The sequence below is a fragment of the Caloenas nicobarica genome, chromosome 3, assembly GCF_036013445.1.
Source record: "Caloenas nicobarica isolate bCalNic1 chromosome 3, bCalNic1.hap1, whole genome shotgun sequence".
NCBI classification, from domain to species: Eukaryota; Metazoa; Chordata; class Aves; order Columbiformes; family Columbidae; genus Caloenas; species Caloenas nicobarica.
Window position 1 is genome coordinate 21,244,464 of NC_088247.1, and position 12,073 is coordinate 21,256,536.

A 12,073-nucleotide genomic window follows, 5' to 3' on the forward strand; every position below is an offset into this window, starting at 1 on the left:
CCCTGGTCTTTGTAGCACAGCTTAACCTATAGAAAGGGAACTGAAATGTATCTTTTAACGTGGAATCTGAGATTACCTTTGGTAATTCTGAATCCTCCTACATTATGGGAAAGTTTAAAGAGCAGATCTGATCACTATGTTGTTGAATTTCTAAGAAATCTATAACAGAATTAAGGGAAATAAATACAAATTATGGTATTTAAAGAAAAAGAAAAAGAAGAAAAAGAAAAAGAGCATTTAGGTAGAGGTGATCTGAGAAGAGGATGATAAAGGAAGCAGCCAAATTTATAACTGGGGACAGAGGTTAAAAGTTTCTGTTTAAAATACTTTCAAATTTATGCTCCAGCTTATAAGAAATTTAAGGATTGGAGTGCAATTATTAAGCTCCAGCTGACTTCCTTAGAGCTGCTCATGTGAGGAAAGTGAGCAGGATTTGGCCATAAAACAGAAAGCCTTTTGGCCTTGTTTTCATTGCCAAATATTTTCTAATTGATACTGCATGTAATCTCTGCCCTCTGCTAATACACTAAATAGTCAATGCTATCCAAGCCCATGACTCATTTTCTGCCGAAGATGTGATTTTGTTTGTATCACTGCCACAGGGATGATGAGGGAGTGGGAAGGGGTCGTGATGTTGGACTGCTCCTTCCTCACGTGGCGCCGTTTGTGTTATTCCACACTCACTAATGGAGAGGTCATAGCTGCCTTAGCTGTAGTCCCCTGGTAAATCCCTACCCAGACATAATCCCCTGCACCTTGAAGAAGACGGGATTCCTCTGCTTTCTCCAAACACTGCTTTATGTCCCTGCAACTACCAGCCAGCTTTAAAGACAAACTGATTATCCAAATCCTTATAAATTACATGTGACCTTTGTAAAGCTCCCTAATTAGGGAGAAAGTACTCCAGGGCTTGGAAACTCACGATGTCCTGAAGAGAAATGGGCCATACTTCGAACATCTCCATTAATTTTGGTAAATTCTGGTATAAACTCCAAGACACGATTATGATTTACTAGGTATTTTGTTCAACTTTTTTGATTAATACTGTTGATTTGCAGAATTAAAAGCTTACTAAGGAAACATGCTCAACTTCACTGCATAATGAAAGAGTATTTTCAGTACATAAAATCTGAGACTTAAGACCAGTCTCTAAAGTCAAATTCCCAATAGTTGCCTATTCTCTGATGGTATTCCTATATGTTATGAGACCAGTTGTATGAAAAAGGTGCCTTAATTTTACATTCACATCTCAGAAACCATCCATACCATCTCTCAGTTGTACAATTCTTGATGGTGGTCCTTGAAGATGACTCTATATTGATCTTTTTGTGTCTACGAAATAGTGAAACTACTGAATAAACCTACCATAGCAGGTACCAATGATACCTAATGATTCATGAAAACAAAAGATCTTGCTGTTAAGATTTTTGTCACCTGTCTTCCATTACTATTGTCTAATTTTGTAATATTTATATTGGTTTCATAGGAGGCATCAAAATTTCAGGAATTATCAGAAAATGTTACTTTTAAATCTAACACAACCTCCTATCAAATAGAAGCACTAGCACTCTTAAAGCATCTTTGAACTGATTTTTGTTTGAAGTGAAGAAGATCTTAAAACATCGCAAATCATGCAATGTTTGTAAAAAAAGCCCAGATACTGAGAATGTTAATGCATGTTTCCTATAATAAGTCATCCTGGTAGCCAAAATATGCACCTTATTTCTTATCTAATTGTGACTTTCAGCCGCTAAAACTTTATTATGTTTTTTTCTTGCTACATTCAAAATATTATTTGCTCCCACCTTATGTTGCTCTTTGATAAGTGAAACGGACTGGGTGCTTTGAGTGCCACTCAATAACATCAGCTTGTTTGTTTTCTAATCATTCTTCTATGAACACTCCCCAGTGATAAACAGCCTGTATGAACCACACACTCCAAAGCAGACAGAGAGGGTGGGATTTCTCTCACTCAAACTGCAATCCAGACGGCTCCCTGCAAGGTAGTCACACTGAGCTGTCTTTATAGTCAGTGGAGAGAAAGAGCCTCTTTTCATGTGTGATTCACTGGGTACTTTGTATGTTTGAGATGAGATGAATAATACCCTAGAAGTGCCCATTTGTAGATAACCACATCATTTCAATGAGTTCCAGTGTTCCAGAAGTGGTAGCATCAGTAAAAAATACATATGCAAAGTTCTTTATCCTACTTGATTTCCTCAATTTACGTAAAGAGCAGTTGCGTTTACCTTTTTGTCCAGAGTGTTCCCAGAAGACTTCACATTTTGCTGTTCATCCTCCATGAACAAAAGTCAGGATGCAATTCCCCATCCTTGTATATATGCTATATTTCTCACTGTAGTCTATGCATTTTTATTATACATAGACTGCTCTGGTTTGGCCCCAGATGGCAGCTAAGTACCACACAGGTGCTAGCTCAGTCTCACCCCCTGGTGGGATGGGGGAGAGAATCGGAAGAGTAAAAGTGAGAAAACATGTGGGTTGAGATAAAGACAGTTTAATCGGTAAAGCAAAAGCCACACAGACAAGCAAAGCAAAACGAGGAATTCATTCACTGCTTCACATCAGCAGGCAGATGTTCAGCCATCTCCGAGACAGCTGGGCTCCATCACACTGAATGGTGTCTTGGAAAGATAAAACACCATCACTCTGAACATCCCCCCCTTCATTCTTCTTCCCCCAGTATATATACTGAGCAGGATGTCGTAAGGTATGGAATACTCCTTTGGCCAGTTTGGGTCAGCTGTCCTGACTGTGCCCCCTCCTAGCTTCTTGTGCATCTGGCACGGTGTGAGAAGCTGAAAAGCCCTCAACTACTTAGCAACAACTAAAACATCAGCGTGTTATCAACATTCTTCTCAATATAAATCCAAAACACAGCACTATACCAGCTACTGGGAAGAAAATTTACTGTATCCCAGTCAAAACCAGGACATATACATATAGATAAAAAGTACAGCATATTTAATATAGTTCGCAAGGTTCAATGTATTTGACATATTTTTTGCTTGTCTCAGAGGACTAAGTGAGTCAAGCAGTACCATACCAATGACTTTCAATTCAATGTTACTGCTCCCCAGGCTTTTGTGTTTTATTTACAATCCCTCTGATACTTTTAGGTTTTGTTGCAAATCACTGATAAAAAACAGTCAACAGCTAAGTTTGGGAACATATTTCTGTTAGAAACTGAACTGGGATTCCACATCTAGTGTTAAACTGGGATCTGTCAGATCTCAAAACATTATGCCTTACAATATGTTACATGTGTATTATTCAGAGTTTGCTAAAAGTAAATCCACTAGGCGCATATTCAAATTGTTGAATTTAAAGATACTGCAGCAACAGTACTGCTATTATTAGTAAATCTAGAAAGATAATTTAAAAAAAAAAAAAAAGACAAAACAGAAATATTAAAGGAGCCATGTCATTTCTTTTTTTCCGCTAATAGCATCAGGGTAGTTCTATGACTTCATAAATCACTAAAGGTATCATGGGGTTTGGCTGTAAAAAGAATTGAAATGAGTGTAGGACAAGTCTACTGACTTCAGGGAACCAGCGTTAGACTTAACTACTTGCCACTGTGAAAAGGGATTATATTTTTTCACATATTCATACATATAATGCACACACATGCATGGGCAGACAAGTACACAGTTGTTTCATATGTGTCAGTACCTGTGTTAAGTTTAAAATCTCTTGGCAAAAGTTTGGTCTCAAACTTCAGCTAAGGGCAGAGAACTCATTAGTCAAGTCTAATACAGAAGATACTGATTTCCTCACACTATTTATGGAGTATCTCTCATTTATTTTATATGGATAGTAGTGATACACTTCAATAATCATTGTAGATTCCGTTCTCCAAATAAGGAAATATGTGACATCTTCATAGGTCTTCTGAATTATTTTGTGGGCAATCTAACAGCATAGGTGCATGACACAGCTGCTGTTAATGCACAAAATGCCCTGAGAAGGTGATCTGCCAATGTCTATTAGTTTCAGAATGCTTTTATTATAGCAACAGGGTTTTTTTCATTCAAATTAATTGCTAAAAGATTAACAGTTCCTCCAGAATCTAATTCAAGAAATGGTTTAGAATAATCTTGTTAGCGTTTCTTTCCTTAGAAACATCAATTCACCAGATAGGTACAGTTTATCAGAAAGGGAAACCTATGATAAATTTCCATTAACACTATTCAAGTTGTTTTCTGAAATTCTAAAGTATTCTCTTAAAGTATTTTCTCAACAGAAGACCACATTTTTTCCTGATTAAGATAACCTTACTTACAGAAGCTAAGAAAAATATTTTGAAGACCGCCCCCAGATGAAATATTTTTCAAAATTAGTGAAAGGAAACAATTCAATATAATGTCATATTAATGTTCATGTATGTGTGTGCATTTTGCGTATGATAAACATAAACATACGAAAGTATATGTCTGTATTAACTCACATTAAAAGTGTTGAACAGCAAATCCTTAGCAGAGAGTATAAGAACAAGCAAACAGTTCTACTTCTTCAAACTACCTTCTGAAAATCAGTGGTTTATTGGTCAGTGACTACCAGGTATTTAATAAGCATGAAAGACTTTCCTTTCAGGACATAATCTCTGGTTTTGAATATATGCAAACCTTTAGCTTTTACAGCATCATATAATGAAGTATTCAAGAATAGCCATGCATTTTATGCCACTTGCAAGCTTCATAGCATGCTCTCAACTATTTTTTTCACTTGAAATAATGAATAATTGCCTATCTACCTTTTCAGCAACTCCCACCATGGCCAGCCATACATATGTTTCATAGGCTGAAAACCCCTTGAAAACCCTATTTATTGTTTCTTATAAAAAATCTGTTCTATATCTTTTAAATTCATTTCTTAAACACTTTTGACAGTGCAATTTTGCATCCTGGTTTGGTCTGGAAAAATGTTTGAAATATAAAAAATATTCTTTGGGGATTGAAAAATAATTTTCTGTCCAGCTCTAACTTTCAATTCTTTTTTACTATCAAGAACAAAGAATACAAAATCCACAAACATGTAGAATACATCTGGAAGCAGGTACTTCAGCATAGAGACAGACTTAGACAACGAAATAAATTTACTCTCCCTGACTTCCTCAGGTGATTTGTTGCCACACAAGCTTCTTCTATTTTATTTTCATTAAATGTGTTCACCATTAATAATTATTACTGTCTGTTCCAGTTGGGTTCCAGTTTATAGTGTTATAAATTAGAAGTAGTTTTGCAGAAAACAGTATGATTTTTGCTTTAGATTATAAACTTGGATATATTCTACTGTTTTCACTCAGGCCTGATGGAACTTTATAAACAGTAAAGTCTGTAGAAAAAGACTGGTTTAACCTCAGAAGTCAAGTCACTATCATGAGTAACAGAGTTTCCAAATGGCATTAACATTTATGGACACCTGTCGTGGTTTAACACCAGTCAGCAATTAGGACCACAGAGCCACTTGCTCATCCTCACTCCTGCCCAAGTGGGAAATGGGAAAGAATAGAGAGAGAAGGGAGAAACTCGTGAGTTGAGATAAAAAAGTTTAATAAGACAGCGAAAGAAGAGAAAATATTATTATTATTATTAATAACAACAGTAATAATAACTACTATTATCCATTTAAATAATAATAATAATAATAATTTTTTATATATAGTAAATTATGCACAATATATTTGCTCATGAACACCAGTCTCGTACATATGATCCCATAGGGGCAGACACACAGGCACCAATTGCACCAAACAGCTAATCCTGGAAAAAAAGGATCATTAGTTGTGAACAGACAATCCCAGACGGAGAGCAAAAAGGCAAAAGGCAGAGCCAGAAATGCCGGCTCCAGCTATATAGAGCACGACAATAGTAAAGAATATCTCATTGGCCAGCCTGGATGTCAATGTAGGTTCTGTCCTGTTATGCTCCCTCCCAGCTTGTACGTGCAACTGCCGTTGAAAAAGTCCCTGGTCTCCTTCGCAGAAGTCAAAACATTAGTGAGTCCTCACATCCTTTTCACACCAACTTCAAAACACAGCCTAGCTACTGGAAATAAAAAATTAACTCTGTCTCAGGGAAGATTAATTCTTTCTCATGGGAAGTTCCGTGTATTATCACATTATTCTCATACTAAATCCAAAACAAAAGACTGTGCTAGCTATTAAAAAGAAAATATTCTAACTACTATGAAGAAAATTAACTTGACCCCAGTAAAACCAGCATAACACTCAAATTAAAAGGTGCAATTTCAGAAAATATTTGGCAGATCTTCAGCAGATTAAGTCATTTTCAAATGGTTTATATGTACGTATTGAAGAAAACAAATAATGATTTTTGAAAATCAAATGGTCTCATGCAAGCTTACTATTCTGGTCACACCAAAGCCTCTATTGCTGTTAACTAATGTGATTCTGGATATGTTCTGTACCATCTACATTAAAAAGTTTTTATAGTTCTTTACTTCAGGATGAAGTAAAATAAGTTAGGTAGCAGACAAAACCAATTGGTTGAAAGGGAATACCTATAGGAAAATAAACTGTGAAAAAAAGGAGTGTATACGCTTTCTCCTGATACCTTCAAGCCAAGGGTATGTTCTTCTCCAGAAGCTATGTTTCACCAATAGCAGATAATAAGAGATCAATTTTGCAATGACTGTGTACTATGTAATGAATGTTGCTATACACAGGAAGAGACATTGACCCTGTTTACCTTACCTTTTTTTTTTGTTTTTTAACTTTGAGGGCTTATCCATGGACGAGTTGTCATGGGTGACTTCACAGAATGTGATGGATTGAAATGCACCTCAGATATGGAGCCACAGACTGAATGACAAAAGCAAGAAAATGACATTTCAATTAAATGCACAATAAAACCGGGGAAGAAACAAAAAATTTTTGCATGGGAGTGGCATTGGATAAACCAAATAAATTAGTATTCAGCAACTATTTTTAATTAAGCTCAATTCATCCACGGCTTATTTTAAAATTTCTAAATTTTGCTGTTGATTTAGGACTACAAAAAAGTTACTATCTAAACACAAGCAAATTATGAAATTCTAAAAGTTGCTGTGAAACAGAGTTGCCACCTCTAGTTGTCTGTTCCACCTGCAGACCATGTGTAACAGGAGAAGCGGGATGAGGAAAGTACAAGAGAGAAAGGACATATCATTGCACTGGAAGTCTTTCTGTTAATTATAAAACCATATTGTGGTAGGTTACGTTTAAGAAATTAAAATGTTTAGTAAGTTAACAAAGTGAGCAATATTTTACTCTAGGTCTCAGCAGGACTAGTTTATAGATGGAATAGACTGTACAGTATACCAGCATCATGTCCCTGGAATACACTGATATTTGAGAATGTCATTATAGGTAAAAATAGCTCTTCTTGTAAGACATTTCCCTTTTCTGGGCCACTATTAAGTGTATCTATGCAGCACAATATGGGACTGTGTTGGCAGTTGCACTTTCCTCCCCCCCCACGCCCTGAGAACCGGTGTGGCGGTTGCACTGGTAGCTGCCCATCCCCGCTCAGAACTGGGGCCTTCAACGGGCAGTTAACGGCTCTTTGTGAGACCCAGAGTCGGTGGGCAGGGTCGTTAGCAGAGGAGAGGCCAAGAGCGCCCACAGCCCAGGGAAGCTGAGAAGCTTCTCGAAGGCCCACACTCGAGGGGGCGGGGTGTAGAGAAGCCGAGAAGCTTCTGGAATGCCCACAGCCAGATCTGAGCAGACTATAAATGGGGTTCCCGCCGGCGACTCCCTGTGTGTGGTCTCCTCGGAGCTGCGGGTCTGCCGTGCTGCCGGAGTCCCTCCCCTTAGACGGAGAAGCCGTCTGAGGTAACCTCCCGGGATTGGGAGCGCCTCACCTCCGCATGTGGGTGAGTGATAAATTACTGGATATATGCTTTAATAAGTCCTTGCCTGGTAGGCAAGTGTAAATTCCTCGTCTGGGACAGACAAGTGTAAAGTCCTGGCAGCAATAGGCTGATGTTTATCTTTTATGGGCAAAACAAACCAGAGAGGGTTCTGGTTTGTTTTTCTTGTGAGTGCGTATATGCACGCTGTGGATCCTCGTTCTTATTTCGCTGCACCCCAAATAATTTCCTAACCTAATATCTGAACCTTTATCTTATGTTATCGGAGTGCTAATCCGCCTAAACTTATATTTGGGACACCTCCATGACAGGAACCATGATAGAAATAGCTGAATTACTGCTGAGCAACCTAAAGCAAAGATGTGTGCAGAATTAAAGGCTGAGCTCCTGGAAGTGGTAAAGGTATGTTAATGTGTCGCTGCCCCTTCTCATAGCATTGCAGTGGGGACAGACACACGGCTACACCTTTTCTGGCTCCAGAGCTATTATGTTCAGAGAACTCTACAAAACACCGGTATGCAGGCTGGAGTCAAGCCTTGAAGACAGTGAAGTTCTTGTGTAACAATAATAGCAATTAAAAAAAAGTGAGAGTGACATAATTTCATGTGAGCAAGTAGTTAACTGCTTTAAAGTGTTTCTCACACATTTGTAACTTGCTGAAAATGATCGCAGGGGTGAGTTGAGAACATTGGTGAAGAGACACAATGAGAGGCATATTCCTTAATTCAGTTTCACAGCAAAGTCCTTTCCAAGCAGCAGCAATGATTTATAAAAGCCCTTGCATAGACTCTATAGCTGCCTGTACTGGTTTTGCTTTTCCCACTAGCTGTGTTCTATCACCTCTCACAAGGCTCCTTTCAAGTGTATGTCTACTCTCAACTGGTCAAGAAATATTAGAACTTCATAAAATTTAATCAGGATAATGTGCTGCATTCCTCCTCTTACAAGCCCTGTAAGAGTTTTGACTCTAAATACTCTCTTACACTGATGAGGAAAAAAAAAAAAAAAAAAAAAAAAAAAAAAGGAGAGACGATTTAATAAATACAAGGAAAGAAAAAACTGAAAATCTGAGCAGCTGTCTGTAGACCATAGAGAGTGTGCAAGAATATGAAGGACAAGGATGTATTTGCTGCCTTCAATATTTATTTATTTGTTGGTTGGTTTATTTGTTTGTATTCTGGCAGCCACAGCCAGGGGGTGAATAGATCTACCATGTTAAAGAAATACGTGATATTTTAGGTCAGAAACTCAGGCTGAGGAATGAAGAGATAACTTCCATGTCAAGCTCTGAATTGCTACCAGTGGCTAACATTTGTGAGAGCTCAAATATTTCCCAGAGCTGTATCCATCAGTGCAATCCCAGACTGTATTGCTGAAGCTAGAAACTTGTGCAACTTCCCACATTTTGCTTAATTCTGAGTGCTCAACCCTCTGTGCTACTGACCATGAAAACATGCTGGAAGCAAAATGACTAGAAACACTTTAGATTTGGATCCATATTCTGTCATTTGTGAAAGTTTCTGTGTGTTACAAAACTGTAAAATGTTCTAATATTATACTAGATACCTAAATAACTGTCAATCTATTCTCAGAAACATGAAATCTGGACTTTTCCTTAGGGCGAAAGGCACATTATTCAACCTAATGAAAATGAAAGCAGCATGTCATAATGTGGTGGAGTAAAGCATCACTCAAAATTCATAAAACCATCACTCTCTAAGCAGTGCCTTTTAGCCCCGTGTTTCTAAAGGGGTGGCTATTTTCAAGGTCTCATTGGAATATTTTTTCAGTGGCACCTCGCGGAAGTCTCTGTAAATGCAGCATACATATCCTCATGAAGCCTGCGACTAGTCCAGTCTTGGCTCACAATGAACCGTGAAAACTAGAAGTCTCTCGGTAGTGATACCTTCACACAAAAATACCTTGAGCTATTTACCATCCTTCTGCTGTGTCACCATTAAGGTCACAGATTGGGTGGGCAAGAATTTGTAGGGAAACACAGCTCAGACAGCTGACCCCACATGACTAAAGGCATATTCTACACCATATGACGTTGAGGTCAGCAATAAAAAGGTCAGGGAAAGAAAGATAAAGGGTGTTACTCGTGTTTATGGAATTTCTATTCCCAAGTAAACATTACAGGTGCTGAGGCCCTGGTTTCCAGGATGTGTCTGGATACCAGCCAAAGATAAGCAGTGAATGAATTCCTCTCTTTTTGGTTTGCTTGCACATGCATGTTTTGCTTTCCCTATTAAAACATCAGTACCCTGATCCATGACTTTTCTTGCCTTCCTTCTATTTTCATCCCATCCTAGAGGAGAAGGGAGTGAGCAAGAGGCTGGGTGGGTGTTTGGTTGGTAGCCAAGGTTAACCCAACACGAAATCTTAGAGGCTGTCCATACTAGTCGTGCTCACTGTGCTTTTCACTACACTAGTAATGTTTCTAAAATAGTCAATATGCTCTTCCAAAAGCTAGCACTTACCAGTAGCATGGCTGTTTAATCGCATGGTTTTAGGATATACACATCAAACCTAATTGCTCAGTAGTGGTCTGTTTTTTACGCTGTGCATGTGGCAATGGAATCTGGTCTATGCAAACATAGTTTCTGATTTAAATTTTCTTTTAAATTGGCCTAGCAATTCTAAAGTAACTACATAATCAACACAGCAATCAAATATTTTGAAAAAGACATACCTCATCCCATGTCTTTTGATAACAATGAGAACTGTATAAATGTTATCTTTGTGTTAGGCTGAAACAATTTAACTATGTTAAAATAGAGTTGTTAAATACAGACTTTTCAGGGACTTACTTGTTCCTCTAGAAATAATTTTAGCACACATTTTTCCCCTACATCGGTTTTCTTTCTGATTATCTGTGAAATGAAAAAGATAACTCTACTGCTCTATTTCTAAGATGTAAGCCTGCCTTCAGTCCCATACAAGTATGTCATACGAGTAAAACAGAGAAAATTAACTTGCAATCATATTGCTATAAAAAAAATAATCTTTCTTCTCCAACTTTTTGCACATCATTTTTATGCCATGTGAGACAGTGCTGTCATCTTACAGCTTTAGCAGGCCTAAACAGTCCTGCCACACTGGCTGATGGCCATTGCATGAAATTCTGAAGCCCTCTGGCTGATGAGAGTTGTGTGTCACCATGCTGATCTTGATCGGGATTCCAAATGCATATACATTCATTTATTATCTATTTATCTTATATCTACTCAACTTCTTAATGAATATAGAAGACCTAAAAATTAAATGTGTCTGCATAAGATTACTAGGGGGGGTTAAGTTTGTTCATGAATTTTTGTATCCTTTTCTTTCTTTGAGTAACAAAAGATATGGAAAACTTACCTGTGCCTGTGTCACCAGACACAATTTACAGACTGACTTAAAATAATCAATATATTCTCAATTATTACAATATTCATTTGTACTTCCCAAAAATAATTGTACCTATGCAGCTTTTACATATTTTTGCCCCAACAAGCTTTAAAAACCCTTTAAGGTAGTAAATCCATTGTTTTGTAAGAATTGCCAATGTAAAACCACATACATTTCTTGTGTAAGCATATCCTCCCCTAAACAAATCAATTTTAGAAAATAATAGCTTGGAGATTAGCTTAAAATCTTACTCATCAGAATCCATGTCTTCTACAATGAGCAAACCTCAAAAAGAAAAGTGTGGAAGCTGCTGAATATCTAATGTGTTCAGTTTTTTATACAAGTGTTTTTCTTTGAATAACAATGCCCACTGAATGGGATTTAGGCACCTAAAGTTGTGAAGGCCTCAGCAAAATCCCATGTAGACACTATTTCAAAACTTCATTGATTGACATGTAGTGATCAAACTGAAGTGCACTGGACTGCCCTCTGTAGACCCCCAAATCCCTCCACCTGTGTCTGCAGGGGGATCACAGGACAAGCTGCCTCAGTACTTAAAAACATGCACAAACGAAGTGCTTTAATTAGGTGGGTTAGGTCACACCTACAAATAACATCTTCATATTTTCAAAGTCATTTTGTTGATTGTTCACACAGCACAAATACCCAGTGCCAAACTGAAAGCTGACAAGTGTTTGTTGAAAACACTCGAAAAGTACTTGGAAATAAAGAGTACCTGACTTGCTCATCACAGGTTCATCTGCCACAGGAAAGCTAACCTTTG

The 12,073-nt window shown here is 37.7% G+C and overlaps 1 long non-coding RNA gene across 1 annotated transcript in view; it reads left to right on the forward strand.

The window, feature by feature from the left end:
• The first annotated feature begins 7,806 nt into the window (after positions 1–7,806).
• LOC135987116 (uncharacterized) overlaps positions 7,807–12,073 on the forward strand; it is a 28,532-nt gene continuing 24,265 nt past the window's right edge. The window contains exon 1 of the long non-coding RNA XR_010605967.1: positions 7,807–7,899. This is a non-coding gene — a long non-coding RNA (uncharacterized LOC135987116). The remainder of the gene's footprint in view (positions 7,900–12,073) is intronic.